This window comes from Vidua chalybeata, chromosome 5 (assembly GCF_026979565.1).
Source record: "Vidua chalybeata isolate OUT-0048 chromosome 5, bVidCha1 merged haplotype, whole genome shotgun sequence".
In the NCBI taxonomy this organism is placed as follows: Eukaryota; Metazoa; Chordata; class Aves; order Passeriformes; family Viduidae; genus Vidua; species Vidua chalybeata.
Window position 1 is genome coordinate 28,703,556 of NC_071534.1, and position 18,783 is coordinate 28,722,338.

At 46.0% G+C, this 18,783-nt stretch overlaps 1 long non-coding RNA gene across 6 annotated transcripts in view; it reads right to left on the reverse strand.

Annotated features, from left to right (window-relative positions):
- The window catches only part of LOC128788897 (uncharacterized), a 107,817-nt gene that overhangs the window by 12,638 nt on the left and 76,396 nt on the right, over positions 1-18,783 (reverse strand). For 5 of the 6 annotated variants that reach the window (XR_008431245.1, XR_008431241.1, XR_008431244.1 and 2 more), the window contains one exon: positions 14,451-14,723. This is a non-coding gene — a long non-coding RNA (uncharacterized LOC128788897). Of the gene's footprint in view, positions 1-4,643; positions 4,918-14,450; positions 14,724-18,783 lie in introns of those variants that run through there. The other variant, XR_008431242.1, reaches the window with a different exon arrangement.

Consider the following 18,783-nt stretch of genomic DNA (forward strand, 5'->3'; position numbering starts at 1 on the left):
GTTAAGTGATTTCCTTAAATTTATGGCAGAATGTTCTGGCAAGACAAGTATGGAGCCCTACATTCCTGAATGTTGAATCCTGTTTCACACCACTAACAAGAAGAGCACAGAGGCTTCAGTAATAAAAGGAAACCACGGTCTTCCTTCATCACTCTTCCTACCACTGTGGAGTGTCTTCCCATTCTCATTCCCTAGACTGAAAGATTCAGGCTGACAAGGAAGTGAATTTAGATTCCACATAAATGACAAACCTGACAACCTTGGAAGTAAACATTTAGCCACACACAAGAGGCTTAGACATGGAAACAGAAATACAAATATTCCTTGCATGAACCTGCTGATTCCTGGGCTTGGGATGGAAGCTCTCTCTGTACAATAGCAGTTTTACTTTCCCTGAACATCCAGACACATATTTTTGAAGAATTTGGACAAATGCCGTGCTCTGCTCTCCTGGAAATCAGTTCAGGTCAGATACTTGATGACTTTATATCCCCTAACTGCCATGAGAGTGTCAAGAAGAGCTGCTGAATGCATGGGCAGGTTGGTGATGTACCTGGTAGTGTCCTGCGTAAGTTCCACTGCCAGTCCTTGCCACTGCCTGGGACCACAAACCAAAAGCAACCTTTGGTTCACAAGCTCTGCAAGCACATGGCTTCACAGTATTCAGTACCTCTGTGTCTGATTGTGTCCCATGGCACCTCTTCCCTGGCTCTCCAAGGTGTGGTGTTTTCAGGCACACACAGATCTTGGTATCCAGTTCCTGGCTGGGAAAGGCTGGAAACTCCTGATGTACAATTCACCACAATGATACATTTGAGACATAGGGCCAGACAGTGCCATCACTGTAATCAGGGGCTGCTTCAGGTGCCATTTCATTTGTAGGTGCTTTTCAGGCTGGTTCCTCTAACACAGCCATGGAAGTGCCATTACAGGCAATTTACAAAGGGGTTATCACCTATACTGTTTATCCAGAAAGGCCTGGAGTGACAGGACAAAGGGGAACGGCTTCAAACTGACAGAGAATAGGTTTAGGTTGGGTATTAGGAAGAAGTTCTTCCTGTGAGGGTGGGGAGGCCCTGGCACAGGTTGCCCAGAGAAGCTGTGGCTGCCCCATCCCTGGCAGTGTCCAAGGACAGACTGGATGGGGCTCTGAGCAACCTGGGATAGTGGAAGGTGTCTCTGCCCATGGTAAGTGGTTGGAATGAGGTGATCTTTATGGTCCCTTCCAGATCAAACCATTCTATAATTCTCTTGAAGTATCTTTTGCATCTCATTCCCCCCTCTCTGAAGGAGCTGGGCTGGAATGCTGCTGCTTCTCCTTTGGCAGGGAGGGGTGAATCCCTTTCAGGCATCGTTTTATATTTTGGAAAATGTCTGCCAAATAATTACTGAAGCTGCTTTAAAAAAATTTTGAAGTCTTGACATAAAACTCTTTCCAGTATTTCAATGGCCATGCAATTAAGTTTTGGGGGAAAAAAGAAAAGAAAATAAAGACTATGATTCTGTCCTGGATATTTTGAAAGAAGACCACTAGGCCTCATCCCTGGCAGCGTTCAAGACCAGGCTGGATGGGGCTCTGAGCAACCTTTTCTAGTGGAGGGTGTCCCTGCCCACGGCAAGGGGGTTGAAACTGAGTGTCTAAGGTCTCTTCCCAGCCAGGCCATACCTTGATTCCAAGATACTCCAAACTCTTCCAGCAGGCTCCAGGCGCAGCTGCTGGCGGTGCCGGCAGGGGCCGTGCACGGGCCGCGGTGCCGGAGCGGATCCCGTTCCCCGCATCCCAGAGCGCTGCAGTCGGCGCTGGCACCCGGCTGCTGCTCTAGCAACAAAAAATAGCAACAGCCCGTGCTGAGGCTTTTTAAAAGGCAAGTTTTCTATGTTCTCTTTTCCATCGGGTTTTGCTCCTTCTCTTCCTTCACTTGCCTGTTGAAGCTTGAACTGCTGGGATGGATTCTCCTCTGCAACCACCCTCTGTTCGGCAGAAGATGCCGGCATAAAATACCTTGCCTTTCCTGGAGGGCTCCTCTCTGGACTAAGAGAACCTCAACGGAGAGTGAAGCCCGTGTTTTACAGCTTTTTTAGCCTGATGTCTCAGAGTAATGGCCAACACAGACATGCAGATCTGCTGGAGTTGTGTATAGGTAACACAAGTCAGGCAAAGATTTGCTTGTTATCATTCCTAGGGGATGCCCACTTAAGAATAATTATGTGCGTTGTACTCAATATGCTTTTTGTTTCCCCTCCAGAAAGGAAAATGAAACATTTTCTCTGCACATCCAAGGAGGGCACACGATGTGATTCTTGGACTCGATGGTCCTGATGAGTCCCTTCCAACTAAGCATATTCTGTGATTCTAAGAACATGAAAAACCTAGAGGAAGATATTCCAGGGCATCTCACTTTGGATTTGGCATTGACCGTAGCACTCAGAAGTTAACCACACAGCTAATAAAAGAATGTGCAGCAATTCATTTCTAACGATCGTTTCCTGGGTGTGGCAAGTGGTTTTGTCGTTTTGGTTTTTTTTTTTTTTTTTTTCCTTATGCAAATAAAATCAGGCTAATCTTCTTAAATAGGTAGCTGTAGCTGTGTCAGCCTATTCCGGATGGCAGGAGTGCTGCATAATACTTGGAATTTTCCAAATTGTTCATGTCAGTGGGATATCAACTATCAGCACAATAATAATGATAATAGACATGTGTTTGCTTGCACAGAAGTTATTGCATAATTAAAGGCCTCATTAAGGGTTTTCAGTACCTCAGAAGAATACCCCTAACTTTCTGGTTGTTTTCATCCTATTAATACCAACATCACACAAGCCACTCCCCAGGCGACTTGTTGTTTTAATCACTGGTTAGCTGGGAAATTCAGATGCAGCAACATATCTGAAATTAATTAACAGTGCAATTATGGCCAAAGTGCTTTCATTAAAATGGAGAAGTGCCTGCTTATGAGACTGCCATCTCTCCAGAGTGATGCTCTTGCATTCTGGCTTTCTTGGATGGTGTGACCATGCCCCTAATCTGATTCCAGTCATCCCACATAAGTGGTATGGGAACAGTAATTGTTAAATGTAAACCTTCTAGTATTTTCAATTCCATTAAAAAAAAAAAAAAAGTAAGCAGTATCAACACTGCCCTACCCCAGCAACACAGGAAGCCAAATGACAGTGCTGTGGCACCCAGGAAAGGTCACCCACATCCACAACTCCAGGGCATCACAATCAAAAGCATCCTGCAGGCTGACAAGTTCCAGGGAGCATCCATATCCCAGTACTCATCACAAGGTGCTCCATCACCCAAAACAACCTGAAAACCTGCTGCACCACAGGGAAAGAACCAAGAGAGAGTTCTAGCGTGCCCAGATTTCCAAATTGCACACTTACAGGGATTTTGTTAAGTGGAGATGCCCACACTACAGGGCAATCTGAAGGATGCTGAGAGCCCTGAGGATGCCCTGTGCTGGAGTCTCTGCACAGGAGCCCAAAGTGGCTGCAGTCACTCTCTGAGATAGGCCTGAGACCTGCGGGGTTGGATCTACAATTCCACCTGTGGACCTAAAGCCTGGGTCATTAGCATTTCTTAAGATGGCAGTAGATAATCTAGGAAGCCAACCACAACCCACACTGAGAAGCAAGGAAAACAAAAACAACCCAGTCGTCCCTGCCAATGTGACCTAGGGCAAAATTCCTTCCTGACCCTAGATCTGGTGATTGGTTTAACCCAACTATGTGAGCCACACCTGCCCACAGGTACTTGAGAAATTTTCCAATACCACTACAAGCATAAGCATGCTTGTCCAGCCTCCTTTTTTTTTTCAGCCAGGGCAGTGCCAGTACTTCAAAAGTGAAATTAAACCTTAAGGTGTGGGTGATAAATCATAGGAGCTGGGAAGACTTCTTCCTAATCCTCAGGCAGCCAGCAGAGCATGAAGTCTGTGACTGACTCTAGCTACAGTACAGAAAATGGCACCTGAGTCACCTTCAAAATCTTTTTCCTCTTCCTTCTTACATGTTTGAGAATAACAACACATCAACCCCAGCATCAACTTCGTAGGGGAAAGCAACACCAATGGCACAAAATCCTCAAATGAATCTTCAGCACAAATACTTCTGGTAAAAAAATCTTCAACCACACAAATACTTCTGGTAAAAAAATATCAGCCTACCTGTGCTTTTACCCCTCCTGCTGTGAAATGGTAGGCAACTCCATTTTTTCCTCTGAAATTAGAATGGGTCTATGGATTTTAGCATAAAACAGTGCAAAGCAGACAAGGCAATCACAGCACTTTGTGAAAATTGAAAGGTCTGTGTTCTGCATTTTAACCCTGTCAAGCTGTATTAAAAAGAAAGAAAACTGGCTATACCTTTGTTGTTAAACTCCTGTTCTGACAGCCTAAGATAAGGTCAGGGCTGGAAATAAGAGCAAGGCTGGGGAGAGAATTATGGTTAAGGAAAAAGACACCCAGAACTTCAGAAGTGAGGCAAAATGAGCATGTACAGTTCTTCTTAGGTTATCCTGAATCCTAGTAATCTTGAATACACAAAAAAAAAAAAGAGTGGCCAGCAAATAGAAATTGGATCATATTATTTATAAAGCCATAATTTTCACATCTTGCAAACGTGGTTGTGTGTTACAGCAATAGGCAGGAAAATCAGAACCTGATCAGTGCAAGGTGGGCTGGGGACCAACTTCACCCTGATTGTTATATGCAAGGTGTGAGGTGTTTGGCCTCACTTCCACCTGGGCATAGACTTGCTGCAGGAACTCTGTCAAATCCCTTGTCCAGGCTTCTGCTTCTCCTTCACCTTTGGTCTGGTGTTATTTAGTCTGAAAGCCTGGGAATAGGCACGTTTTTCAACACTGTGTTTTCTTCAGTGCCTGGCATGACAGAGGCTGATTTCACAAGACTTTCCATCCTACAGAAAAGAGACAAAAGCTGCACTAAAGGAATGTTGTTTACACTGTGATTATCTGTAACACTGTGGTCCAGCAATAAAAAAAAAAAAGTGGTCGAACTCATGTACCAGGCAAGAAAGGGGACAGACTCTGCATCATCTAGGAAAATGTTAAATCCCCTGCCCTCCCTTTATCCCAATTTCCATGGCTTGGACAGTCAGGACATGTCATTTCCTCGCTTTTAGACACATGGCTGTGCCAGTTCAGCAAGCCTGGTTTTGCACCTGTTTCCCTTGGATTTATTTAGAGGTAAAATCCTACAAGAACTGTTATGTCGGAATCCTCCTACTCATCAACCTGGCCAGGGAAGTGTTTTTCACCAGAATACCTAGGACTGCAATGTGCATCCCTAAGGCTTTGTCTTCAAGCCTGTGCTCAGTCTCAGCAGAAATCCTGGGAGCTCAGGAATGGTTTCCTTAGGCACTGTCAGTGGGCCTGGAATGAAAAATATAGGCCAGGTGCCTCTGTAAGAAACTACCACCAGATATCCCCAAAGGAACACTGGTCTGAAGTGACATTTCATGGGGGGCCTCAAGTGCCCATGTCCCATTGTAGAGATTGCCCATTGTCCCAAGTGCCCATTGTGGAGATTTTCCTGACAATGACAGGGAAAGAGCAAAAGGATTTTTAAAGCTATTTCAGCAGCTAAATTTATCTGTAGTTTCTTAGGAGACAACAGGTTTTCCCATGCCAAAATTTGCCTTAGGTACATTTCAAAGGTCCACCATAACAGAGGAAAGCACAGACAGGGGTCATCATTGCTCCATCCTGTAATCTCAGCAACAACAACCAGCAGAAGACAGACCCAGTAAGGTCAACAGACCCAACTTGGAGCTGACAGTGCTACTCTGTTGAAAGCAGTGGAGTTATTTCATGTAAGTGAGAGGAGAAACCAGGCAGTGTTTTGTCCTGTGGAGCTGAGGCACCACCACCACCATCACTGTTGTCTCCTGCTTTTTCTGCAGGACCACAGGCGACATTGCAGTGACAACAGCTGAAACTGAACCCAAATACTTAGATTTGACAGCAGAATGAAATATGTCTGAAGGAAGGCTCCAGCAACTCAGTCTTTCAGGCACTGAAGGAGTAACAAGCCATTGAGGCAGTACCTTAACATACCGAGATGTTTCTGAGATAATACCTTCTGAGAAAGAGATCAAATGAGAATCTGTTTTGCATGGCTGTGTTTTGCCCCACTGCCTCCAGAATTGTGCAGCTCTTTCTTCTTTGTTTTTGCTCCAGATTTTACCAAGAGTGTCTTGCATCAGGTGCTTCTTAGAAGCCCTTTCAATAGGAGCAGGATAATTGAGGCATCAAATTGCATCCTGTGGGAGTTCCAGGATTAGGCCATAGAGCAGGTCATGTTATATGTTTGAAAGGACAAAGAGCATTTTATGTTTTGTCTGTTCATTTAGCTATGAAATGGTGAATTTTGAAATACCTATCATTTGCCTTAATGTTGTTCTCCTAGACTGCCACACCCCAAGTGGTTTTTGCTAGGATGGTATATTATACTCATCATCTCCTGACTCAACAAATCAAATCACAGGGTGGTTTGGGTTGAAGGGGACCTCAAAAATCATCTCTTTCCAACCTCCTGTCATGGGCAGGGACACCTTCCACTAGACCAGGTTGCTCAGAGCCCCATCCAACCACTGCCTTGGACACTTGCATGGGAGCAGGAACCTGGCATGAGGGACTAAACATCAAGGATTCAGTATCTGGCCTTTTCAAATTCTAGGCCTGAATACTCAGTGGGTTGGCTCTAGACTTCACTCTTTCCTTTGCACACAATTCAAAGCAGAAAAACCACGATCCCTTTGGACCACTAAAAGACTTGCCCTGGAGAATTTCTCTTTTCCTCTTGTGCAGCAAGTTAGGCTTCTGCCTTTTACCCTGCCAGACCAGAGACTAGTGGATAGTTATGGTAATTTTTGTGGCTGGTGAAATATCCTGTGGAAGAATTCTTGTACTGTTGCTATTATTTATTATTTGCTGAGTGTTGGCAACATGCTTCCATGCCGAAAAGGAGACTTTAGGCAGGGAAACTTATTTATCTGCATGTGCATATGTACACGAATATGCCCTCACTTCTGCCCCTTGATCCTTCTGGACTTGAAAGCCACAGCCTGAAAGCTCTGGGGCAGCTCCCTTTAAACTCAAACTGGAATCCATTATGAGCATGAAAAATACAAGCTGCACATTAGCCTCTATTGTTTATTTTGATATTGAGGAACATTTATCTTAGCCTTTCCCTAAACATCCTCAGCAGTCTTCCGCTGAAGTGGGAAGAGCAGCACAAGGAATACCGCAAATACCAAGGTAATGTTATCTGTTTTTTCTACAGCAAACTTGGCGGATTTTGAAAGGATACCCACTGTGGCAAATTCAAGGCTTCAATAAAACCTTTTGATAATGAAAATAATGAATGTCAGATATCAATAATGAGGCCAGATTCTGTGTTTTGTGATGGCCTTTTCAGACTGAGGCAGAAAAGGCTCCATTCAGCTTTGCAGCAATGGAGTGTGGAGAGAAGCTCAGGGATGTGCCCTCCCCTAAAGCATCTGGAACAAGGGACTCACCAAGGAGATACAGTGATGTGCTGGGAACACATAGCTCCAGCTGGTAAAACAGCACGTAAGGCTGGGTCAAACTGGCTAGGGAGGCATCAATAAGTGTTCAAGGACAGGTTGGATGGAGCTCTGAGCAAGCTGGGATAGTGGAAGGTGTCCCTGTCCGTGGCAGGGAGTTAGAATGAGATGATCTTTAAGGATCCTTCCAACCCAAACTATGCTATGATTTAGGAGTAATATTTTCATTTTGCATCTCTTTGCACCTCAACTGACCCAATAATTTTCAACTGAACCATACCTGGACACTGGACTGTATGGAAAATCTGGCCATTGAACTGGTAATTAAACATTTCAGAGAACTTTTAACTTTGATCATTCTGCCATTTACTGTCATGGTAGGGCTGCTTGTGAACACTTGCTCCCTCCTCTTTGGGCAAACAGATGCATATGCAGCACGTTATCAAAACACAGACTATTTAGGCCAGAAGACTGAGGAAAATATTATGATGATGATGATGAGACATATTTGCCTGCTGAGTAGCATCAGTGTTTAAAGATGCTGTATTTGAAGCACCAAGGACTTTAACATTTAAAACCCTAGATGCCTCACATGGATGGTCATGCCATATGCTCTAGCAAATTTTTCTCTCCCTGAATGTGCAATGTAGACAGCTCTGAGGAAGAAACCTCTGTCTCTGTTCCCTTTTGTAGGACTTTGTATCCACGCTGGAAGTAGGCTCTGTTTGTGTTGGCTGGAGATAAAGCAGTCCCTTTGCATCAATCGGTGTGTTTGTTTTCACCTCTACCTATGCACGGGTACCACAGCAAATGTTTCCAAACAGCAGATTAATCAGAAAGCACGAGGTGCAGCTGCAGCAGACTGTGGTTTCTTCTCTCTCTTTGAGGCAGAGAGCATTTGTAACCACTTTCCTGTCTTCACAGAGCTGCTGATGATTGCATCTTCTTGGAATTTGTTGCTTGTGCTGGCGCACAGCGACAGCAGAACCACGGCAGCTGCCGGGGGCTTGCTGATTGTCTCTCTTCTCCTGGGGCTTGCTGCGGTCACTCCAGTTCCTGCTTCCAGAGAAGGGGAGCCTGGAAGGGAGGTGTGTGATCTGGCTCCAACTAAACTCACGGAGGAGAGCAAAGTCGGGGCGGAAGGAAATGGAAGTGAAAAGGGAGGAGGTGAAACCCCACAAGGTGCTGAAACCTGCAGCGGCAGCTGATGGGCGGCAAGGCAGGTGTGGGACATTTGGTTGTTACCTCTCCACATCAAAGCTCCTGAGAAAAAACCACAGCACTCTGGAAAAAGGGAGGGCAATTCACCAGTGTGACAGTGCCTCTCCTAGGGAGAGCCGGCACTTCTAACTGAATGTAGCTTAGGGAAGATGTCCTGGCGTTGAACTTCTGATGAAATCTTTGTGTGGCCTCAGAGGTCCATGGTCCTCTGACCTCTCCCTGCACAAAGGTTGATCGTGGGCTCAGACAGAAGCAGCAGCAGCAGCAGAACACTCATGTAAAGTTTGCCTCTTGCCATCAGCACACCAGGTCAGGTCTCAGCTGGGATGAGTCCTCCTTTCCTGGTGGGAGACCTTTCCCATTTCTCCAGGTGAGGATTTAGCTCACCTCCTGGTATCCATTCAGTAAAGCCACCTAGCCAGTATTTGGAAAAGAATACTCGGAGGAATTTCCCCTTTTTTGATTATATCTTTCTGCATGTAATCTGTCTATCTGTCTCACTAATCTTGCCTATATATCTCTCTATCACTCTATTTAAAGCTGGATATATCTCTCTATCACTCTATTTAAAGCTGGAAGCTGGTCATCCTTTCTTTTTTTTTTTTTTTTTTTTTTAAATTCCTTTTTGCCTTTTTTCCCTGCCCAGTTTAGTTATATCCAGTCAGGAACATGTGTGCTTGCCCTAGTGCTGCTCTTTGTTGGGAAGCTGCTGGTGGGTGCAGACTGTTGATACTCAGAGAAATAAGGAGGTTGGACCCTGTGGACCACCTTTTGCAGCTCCTCCTGCCCAGGCTGCCTGTGTGACCTCCTTGCAGGCTCTGCCATGACTTGTGCAACCCATGGTCTCTGAAGAGCAGCAGCTTGAGGGAGGGAAGTGGCTGCTCAGTTTTGCCCAGGCCTGCTTGGGCTTTAAAGTATGTTTTGCTTGTTTGCAGCCTATTTAAGCACATACAGCAGGGTGGGTGCCAGCCTCCTGTGCTGATCGATCAGCTGTTTTGGCCTGATGCTTCCAGGGAGGAATGCTGGAAATGATGTGGATGTCCCCATCTTTCTGGCTGATGACATCCCCTCCCCTGTGCCAGCATCCTGGCTTGAAAAGCTGTGTGGGTGTCAGATCTGTGACCCAATCCATTGACAGATAAACCTGGGATAGTAAATTATTTGTTTTTAGCCAGGTTGGTTCCCCCATTCCCCTTACCCTGTCACAGTCTGAGATCCCATGGAGCTACAGCACAGTGGGCACAAGCAGCCAGAGCAAAGGAAAGAAGGAGTGCCATCACTTTCAGTGGCTTCCCAGCTAAAAATAATTTCATCTCAACTGAGAAAACCACATCCTTGCTATTGCCTTCATTCTGAATGTCCTGAGTCCTGAATCCTGCTCCCACTTTCCATGCAGTCCCATCTGTCCTCTCCTATCCAGCTGTACTAGACACATCACTCTCCCCAAAGTCTGGATCTTCTGCCTCCTCACCTCAGACCTTCTGATGTGCAGTTCTCAGCCTGTGAATTGCTCCCTGATGGTTGATTATCACCACAGCTGACACAATTAATTGAAGCTGCACTGGCGAAATCTCCTACCAAAACCATCCCCATCCTTTCCAAATAAGAGAATACTTAGTCCTACTGCACAAAGCAGGAGGACAGTATGAGCAATTAATGCCAAGAAACAAAACAGGAGGGTAAGATTAAAAAAAATGATACAAACCCCAGATAATGGGCTGAACACAGATCTGTTGCAAAAACAGTGTCTGTGTTTCCATCAAAATCCAGGGATGACATATATTGCTGAGAAGGACAATGGCGAAATCAAGATGTAGCCCTAAACAACATTTGGGAACTTCCTCCTGGAGGAAAAGGGGAAGCAGAACTAGGGGGAAAATGATTCTCATGCTTCAAGAATTTTTTCTGGATTCCTTGGGGCGTGTCAGGCTCACAGCATGCCAGCAGCTGGAAAGTGCACACTCTGAGTGCTCTCCTTTGCCATAACCTCCCATTGCTAGTTGGACAAAGAAAGGACCTTCACTTCATCTGACTTACTCTGTAGTGCTATTGGAATAGCCCCCTTGAATTGTAAAGTCACAAAGGGCTCTCAGCCTGGGGAAAAATGGTGTTGTCCACTAGATCAAAACACTGGGATTTCTTATAGAGGAGTACCTTTAGGTCTTGAGAGAACAGGAATGACTGAAGGAATTCACTGTTCTTCCTCTTTATTCCATTTCAGCCTTAATTCAGAATGATGGCAATGTGTCTGCCTGACTTAGGCACAGAGCCCAAGTCTGGATACCCACAGAAAATCCTCAAATTGGCTGCCTGCTGGCACTGGAAAACTTGAGGTTTTTGTTAGTACACATGATCTCTAGCACAAGCAGCAAAAGCAAATTGAAGAAAAAAGCCCACAACCAAAGCCACATTTAGTTCAAGAGTTAAACAGATAAATAAAGAGCAGATTAAAAGTAAAAAATGTGTCAGGTCGAAATATGAGACAAATCTGTGTCCTTTGCACATCAAAGACTGCAATACCCTGAAAGGCAACAGCCACTCCAGTTCTATTTAACCTCAGTAGTGAGGCGAGGAATTCAGGTGTGACTCGTGCAGGTGAGTTAAACCACAAACCAAGAGCTGTTCCACATTTGGAATAAAGTGATTAGTAAAGACCCAAGTGCTGGAGGAGGGGCACACAGACCCCACAGGGGTTTCAGATGTGGGTGCTGGTTCTTTCTGAAGTCCACAATCACTTGGAGCAGTGACAAGAGGCTGGGAGCACTGAAGAGCTTCCTGATTGCATTCTTGAATCCTCCTAAAAAGACTTGCCTTCTCAGGATTGCTATAATCTATAGCCAGAGCACAGGAGGTAGAACTAAAGGATGCTAAAGGATGCTCAGGACAGATAAAGGGAGGAATTTGAGTTCAGGAATTTATAAACAGAGAGTTGAGAAACATTTAAGCATCTAACAGAATCAGACTGAGCTCCTCCACTGAACTGCCTGTGTGTGAGCAGGAGGCTCTCAGGGTCACCACTCTCATTAGAGGGGCTTGGCACCCTCTGTTTTTGTTCCTGTGTCTGTCCTTCCATGCACACCTTCCAGTTTAAGGGAGACCTCATGCTAACACAGGCTCAATCCCACTGGACCACGGCACTCCTGCCAACCGCAGCACCAACACTGCGAGAGGGACCAGGGAAATGACCAGGCAGCAGAACCTGGGGCTGTGATGTGCCAAAGGGACACTGCTGGGGTGTGTAGTGGGCTGCACATGTGTTGTCTGCTTTGTGAGTTTGTGTGAGTGGGCATGAGCCTTCATGGTTTTGAATGACTTTTTTCTGCTTTGGCCAGCATGGGAAGGCTGCCTCCCACCGCTCACCACAGCCTCTCCCTCCTCCCTGGCTGCTGCAAACCTTTCAGCTGCATCCATCGAACCCATGCGAATATTAAAGCTGTTAAATCGATGGGCTGAGTAAATAGGATTAGCTCTGTGTGCCCAAGGGGGGAGGCCGCTGCTTGCACAGACTGATAGGGAGACTGGGGGGAAGGCTGAGGAGGAGAGGGTTGCTTTCAAGCCGACAAGAATATGCTATCTGGGAGGTACACGGATAGCTTCCAATCTGCCCCTGATTGGATTAGACATGCTCCTAAATGTGAAGTGCCTATACAAGTCTGGGGCTTAGCTGGTGCCGGGCTGCTGAGAACCTGCCGAGGTGCTCCCCAAAGATTGCTGCCACCCCAGCGGGCCCTGGAGACGTCTGACTGTCAGGGGGCAGAAAGCCCCTGCTGCTGGGCCCTGTCTCGCCCACTGTCCCAGGCATCGGATCTTTAACCCGCTCCTGTGAAAGCTGAGATCCTTTCCCTCCATCTGTTCACATGCGATGGCTTTACAATTCCCCTCTAACCTACCAAAGGGAAGCGTGAAGTGATCTCTCGCTGCCTGGTGGAAGGAAATATCTCCCTCCCACCATCTCCCCCTCTTCTTTTTTCTCTTCCAGATGAAGAATTTGAATGTCTTCATGGTCTGTTTAAAATATAAAGTGAGTTCTTGACACATTTTTTGAAGCTGTGCTTGTCTGGGCATTGATTATTGTCACTAACAGCAATGTGAGCCACATGCTTTCCTTTTTCCCCAAGCTTTGATAATATTTCCAATAACTTTGGCTGCTTTTTTTGCAAAGTTAGTTCCAGAACCAAAATACTAATAAAGAAGTTTACACCTAGCCTGTTATGTAGGATAGCAGGGGAATGGCAGTGGCTTAGTTAGACCTTTCTTAGGTTTATAGAAGAATAGCTCTAAATATTTTTAATTGGAACAGAAAAAATCTGAGCAAAAATATTGTAGGTGCTGAACAGAGGAAAACTGTACAACTATGATAACTGTGGTTTATTCCATGAATAAATTCTAGTCACAGGGAAAATATTGGGGAGGGAAATCTTCATTTAACACCTATTTTGATAGTTAGGCAGCACTCTGATGTCCATGTGCTCACTCTAAATTAAACACTGTCCTTGTTTTGGAAACAGATGCTTGCCCTGATATTCTATAGAGGTAAAAGTTATATATCTTTATTTTCTTTTTCCCCTATTTTTGTTTATTCTGGCTAGAGATAACACTAACTCACCTGCAAGGTCTAAGCTGCAATGATAATTTAGATTAATAGAAATAGCTGAGAAAAATACAGGAAGGACCATGAGCTCTGTAGTCTGATGCAAAAATTATTCCTGTTTTAGCCAGGGAGATAAAAAGGAAAAAGGAAGTAATTTCACTTCAAGAAGTGAGCTGTGGAGCCAGAATTCAGGTCCTGGTGCTGGTACTGACTCCTAACCCGCTGCTCTTGTTACTTTTCCTGGTAAAGGCAGGTAAAAGTGTGAGGCGGGAATAGAGCAATGGGAACATCCAGAATGGAACTACAGTACTTATCTCTGCAGGAAAGGTCTAGGCTTCCTTATCATCACCCAAAAGCTGACTGAGAAATACATCTAGGCTTCAGGAAGACATTTGTGTCAGAATTCAGCTATGAATACAGCTGTGATACACCACATAGATACTCTTAGTAAATGATGTCATAAATAGAATGCAAGAACATCCACCAGTGTTAGACACCCTGTTTTCCCCCAGCCCAGCCCACATGAACACCTGAGAACATGAATTATCCCCCCATTAATTTCGGAGTTGTGGTGACAACATTTGGTTGTGCTGTTTTCCCATTAGGCTTGGAGGTATCTTGAGTGGGCCTGATTGCATTACCTTGTGTTAGAAATTGAATTGCTGTGTCCAGTGCCCTTGAACTACTGTGTAAATCAAAATTTGAACTACTGTGTAAATCAAAATTTCTGTCTAGCAGGCAATGGCATCCTTCAGCTTCCTCTGGAATAACTGGATACTAACAAACACTCTTCATAGGAGATGAAATTCCCCTTCCTTTCCATCTTTGTATCAGGTTTAATTTTAACTGATAAGTTAATACAAGTGAGTGCAGCAAATTGATGCTTTCTGTGTAAATGTGTGTTCCTCAGCACTCCCCACTCCCTGGCCAGCATCAGTCTTGGCCAGACCTCTATGTGGATGTGGCTGTTCCTCTGTGGCCATCCATCCTTCCTTATCTGTGTCACTCCCTTCAGTCCCTCCCCCTGCAACAGACACATCACTTGACAGCAGGCAGAGGTGCATGTCTGCTCAAGGGGATGTTTGCTTACCTCCGTGTGTTCCTGACACCATCTAACTTTAAGGCTCCCTGCTGAAACCACTGAATGCTCTGCTAGTTCCAAATCAACCTTCTGACTCCACCCAGCTTCTTCTGTTTTAGCAGTATTCCCATTTATTTGCTTGAATAGCACCAAAAGGACCTTGAAGTTCCCCTGAGTTGACTCCATTTTTCTTCCTTTTCTGGCCTCATTAAAGCTGTTCTTGATTTTATCACTTCTTCCTGCACTCCTGCACTTGAATGTTGTGTAATTATATCAGATAACCTATTCAAACAAAGGAAGGGGAAATTAGAGATGGAAAGGTTTCTTTAGATTGAGGAGACAAGCCCCACTCCCTCGGAAAGAAGGCAGGAAAGGACCATGCACTCCTCACTCACTCAAGTCACATGGGGTTCATGTCTCCCTTGAGATCCAGCTACACTTTCAGACCTCACTGCTAGGAGGAAGTTCCTGATCCTTTCCTTAACAGTTCCACTGCTTAATTCATTGGCCCACACCTAGTTTTGCCCTTCACCACTCAAAATAGTTTCTAAAAGGTTCATTTTTCACATTTTGTAGTTAAGAAAAGTGACACTGAGTAGGGTTAAATGATGGCTGTAGACCCACAGTACTTGAGACAGGGATCTCTTGGACACTTAAATTTGCTCATTGAAATCCCAGAAAATATGTCCTAAAATTCATTCCCAAAACTCACCAAGCACCACCTTAATTAAACATCTCAATCAGCCTTTCTGCCCCCATGCCTTTAGTATGGCCGAGCCCCAAACTGTAGTTCAAATGCACCTGATATAGGGCTTGCCTTATGCACAAAAGTCACTGGTTTGCTGAGCTGGGTTTCAGGTTTCCTGCCATGAATTTGGGGAGGTTTAGCATTTAAGCAGCCATGTTTGCTCTTTACTCAGCCACACTGAGGTGACATTAGGACATGGCACTGCTCTCCACCAGTTGGCTGCAAGGTCCGGCACAGCCTGGCTGAGTGCCCCCTGATTGTTGAGTCACCCTTGGCTTGCTGTGTGGATGCCTGCCAGGGCCACCTGAATTGTTCCTGCTCTCCTGGCCAGGCACTGCTGCCTCCTGCTCCTCAGCCTTCACATTCCACACCACTGCAAGCACGTGAACAATGCATGGCATCTCGGGTTGTTCCCACCCAGCCTCCCTGCTTTTACTGGAAATGAAAGTCTTTCCAGGAGGAAGGAATCCCTTGAGATCCAAGCAGAGGTTCCCTCAGTTGGCTGCTAAGAATAAAAGATCTGAGAGCTATTTCCATTCCTGGTTGCGCAACACAAAGCAAGTCACTTAACCTTTCCATGCCTTATTTTCCCTCTGAATGAACTGAGATGTAGTATCCCACATTTTTGGGGGAAATGTCATGTCATACCAGGGCAGGCTTTCAAATGCCTCTGAAGGCTGCAACTGATCCCTACATAAGCTGGCTGCCATCCTATGGGCTATAAAAAACCCACATGAGGGATGGAGCAGCTCTGCTGTGAGGAAAGGCTGAGAGGATTGGGATTGTTCAGCCTGGATAGGACAAGGCTTTGGGGTGACTTTATTGTGGCCTTCAGTACCAGAAGGGAGCTTACAGGAAAGATGGAGAGACTATTGACAAGGGCCTGGAGTGACAGGACAAGAGGCGATGGCTTAATTCAAAATAGGTTTACTTTAGGTATAAAAAAGAAATTGTTCCCTGTGAGGGTAATGAGGCCCTGGCACAGGTTTTCCAGAGAAGCTGTGGCTGCCCCATCCCTGGCAGTGTCTAAGGCCAGGTTGTACAGGACTCTGAGCAACCTGGGATAGTGGCATGTGTCCCTGCGGGGGGTTAGAACTGGGTGATCTTTAAGGTTACTTTCAACTCAAACCATTCTATGATTCTGTGACTCTGTCTATTTTGCCCTTATCACCCTGGAGTCTCTCAGCATTGAATGCTTTCCAAATTCCACCCTCCTGCTGAGTAGTTCGATTTCTGAGTATTTTCTCCCAGATGTTTAAGAATCTTTTTTTTGCCAAACAGTATTTCCAGTTCCCTCTGTACTGTCTATCCATCCCCACTGTGCTGTTGTATAATATGCCAGCATTTTGATCTTCTCACTCATGTCAGCTAGCAATTTCTTGCAGGAGTTTCAGCAGCTCCATCTGTCCCTCTGTTTCCATTCTGTACCATAAGAGCCTTGCAGTACTCTTTAATCCCCCTTCACCTCTTTACAGATACAGATAAAACCAATTTTAACAGCAGCCAACTCTGATCTCTATCAGACTACTATACACTCTCAGAACTACCCCTTGCACAGCAACTTTCAGTTCCCTCTACATATCTGTCTCCCCAGCTAGGCTGAATTTAGTTTTCACATTTCATTTCAAGCTCTGCATCTCCTGCATCTTTGTTCATTAATTAAGTGAACAGGCTTGGATAGGTTTATTTAAAAGGCTGAGGCTTTGAAAATTGTCCTTCGATTATGAATTTTACATTATTTTAAAGCTCATGGGTGAGGCTTTCTATGGGATTTGTCAAAGGAGAAATAGCCCCACACAGAGTTTTCTACAGCTAGCTAAAATGCAGAGGGGCTGATTTTATGGCTACATATTATCACTGCAAGAGGAAGTAAGACAGAGCGTTCACAGAATCACAGAATCATTTAGGCTGGAAAAGATCTCCCAATAACTGAGTACAACCTGTGACCAATCACCACTGTGTCAACCACATCAGAGCTCTGAGTCTTGAACACCTCCAGGGATGGTGACTCCACCACCTCCCTGAGCAGCCTGTTCCAATGCTTTCAGTGAAGAAATTTTTCCTGATATCCAGCCTGAGCCTTCCCTGACACAGCTTGAAACCATTTCCCCTTGTCTTGTCCCTTGTTCCCTGGGAGCAGAGCCCAATCCCCCCTGGCTGCACCCTCCTGTCAGGGACTTGTAGAGAGCCAGAAGATCCACCCTGAGCCTCCTTTTGTCCAGGCTGAGCCCCCCACCCCTCCCCCCCAGCTCCCTCAGCTGCTTCCTCATATGACTGACTCTCCAGACCCTTCTCCAGCTCCATTCCCTTCTCTGAACACCTTCCAGCCCCTCAATATTCTTGTCATGAGGGGCCCAGAACAGGAGACAGGATTTGAAATGTGGCCTCACCAGTGGCCACGGCAGGGGGACAGTCACTGCCCTGGCTCTGCTGGTCACACCATTGCTGATCCAGGCCAGGTGCCACTGACCTCTTGGCCACCTGTGCACAACTAGCTCACATTCAGCTGCTGTGGTTGAGAACCCTCAGGTCACTTTCATCCGAGACAGAGCTCTAGGATGGATAGCCATGGGATGGACAAGCTTGCAGTGCAATTGCACCTCCCCAGCAAATACACACATCCACACCTTCTTCACTCCATGAGGAAGAAGCAAAACTGTTGCCAGCCAAGAGGGTGGTCTGGGATAACAGCAGGACACAGCTGATGGCAGCTGGGTGTGATGGAAGCTCACGCTGAACCCTCTCGAGAAGTCCTTCCATCCCTGCAGGAGGTGTTTCTCTGCTGCTCTGCCCCTGGACTGGAGGTATACAAAGCAGTGTCCGGCTGGCTGAAGTTGTGGCAGAGCTCAGGGAGCAGGGACCGGTTCCTGCCGTTCTTGCGGATGCTGCAGGAGGCAGTGCCCGGTGGGACGGCACCCAGCAGAGGGCAGCGGTGCCCGCGCTACAGCAGCCGCCCGACCCGCGGCTTTCCCCCACACTAACCCCCCCAAAAATTACCCTGTTTGCCTCTAGGCTGGCAAACAGCCCACACGTGTAAACCTGCTCTCTTTCCCTTTGCAGCTGTAAGCTCGACCACCCAAGCATCGACATCTGCCAGCGCTTGCTGACCAGCCAGCGGGGGTCATGGCTCCTGGTTGTTCAACCACAACACGGAATGGCCTGGTTGGGAAGGGACCTTAAAGATCATCTCATTCCAACCCCCTGCCATGGGCACGGACACCTTCCACTTGACTAAGTTGTTCAGAGCACCGTCTAACCTGGCTTCAGTCCTCCTGTCACTTGAACAGCCATGTGTAAGAAAGCTTTGGGATGAAGGAAGATAATAGTGGGAGTACTTCTAAACGCCATCTCCCCCTTCTGGGAAAACTGTTTTTCTCAGGGAAAAAAATAAAACTGTGACCTAGTGGTCAATTTACATGCAGAGGAGTCAAGAGTCAATTTTTATGTGGTTTGAACTGGTTCATTCATATCTAATTAAAACAGTAAGGGGAGGAAGGCTCATTTTATGCTCAGTTAATCAAAAGACTGCAGTAGCTACTTCTTTTCCTCTGGGGATATTGACAACTGCTGGATTTAGCCCTCTGGAATTAGGTT